We start from the raw sequence: 834 nt of genomic DNA on the forward strand, positions 1-834 counted from the left end.
GTACTGCCTTGGTTTTGTGGGTGTTGTTGTGAAGAGAAATAAGCCACAGTTCTCGTTTCATTATCCTCCTGATACAACAGAGGAAGAATAGAACAAGTCAATTCAGTGGAGAGTGGGAAGAGTCAGTGTTCTCCGGTTCTCATACTCAGGGAGTCTTCTTAAAGCCAGTGGGAAGCAGCGTTAGCTCCCGTGTAACTCAGTTCTTAAACGCGCACTGCAGCTGTTTAAAGCTGAACAATTCTCAGACGGCTTTATGTTCAGAATAACCGTGATCACAAATCGTTTAATTTCTTTTCAAGCTTCCAATATAAACGTGGTAAAAATGCCTAGTCACTGATGCTTACTGAAAGCTGATGTTACAATAAAATACCCAACGATGAATTATTAGAAAACGAACGTACGTTTCGAACCCGTCAAAATGTCCTCATCAGATGAAAAAAGTTACACTACGTTCGTTTTCGGTTCATATTATATTTGTGCTTTTGTCCATGAATCATATAACTTATTAAGCTTTATAAGAATATCTGAAGCTGAGAAATAATTTTCAGTTTTTAATTATAGCTTACTCTGTGGTATCATGTGATACATTTAATTAATCAAGAAATGAACTCCATAAGGTAAAGAATTTTCGCCACAAAACCAATGCAACTTCAGATGTCTTTCATTCTCTCTTTCTCTCAGTTTTAAGTCCTTTTTAGCTCTCTCTTTTATTCATTTTTTTCGCATTTTCACCTTTCTGTCTCTCCCGTCCATTGCTGGATCATCTGAATTTTATGGCTCAAACTTACAGGATACAACTGGAAACTTACTCTACTATACTCCAGCTTCTTACGT

The 834-nt window shown here is 36.9% G+C and overlaps 1 protein-coding gene across 1 annotated transcript in view; it reads left to right on the top strand.

The window, feature by feature from the left end:
* The window catches only part of LOC119593485 (UDP-glucuronosyltransferase 2A3-like), a 13,938-nt gene that overhangs the window by 8,127 nt on the left and 4,977 nt on the right, over nucleotides 1-834 (top strand). The gene's annotated exons all lie outside the window — the stretch shown is intronic.

The sequence above is a fragment of the Penaeus monodon genome, chromosome 32, assembly GCF_015228065.2.
Source record: "Penaeus monodon isolate SGIC_2016 chromosome 32, NSTDA_Pmon_1, whole genome shotgun sequence".
Classification (NCBI taxonomy): Eukaryota; Metazoa; Arthropoda; class Malacostraca; order Decapoda; family Penaeidae; genus Penaeus; species Penaeus monodon.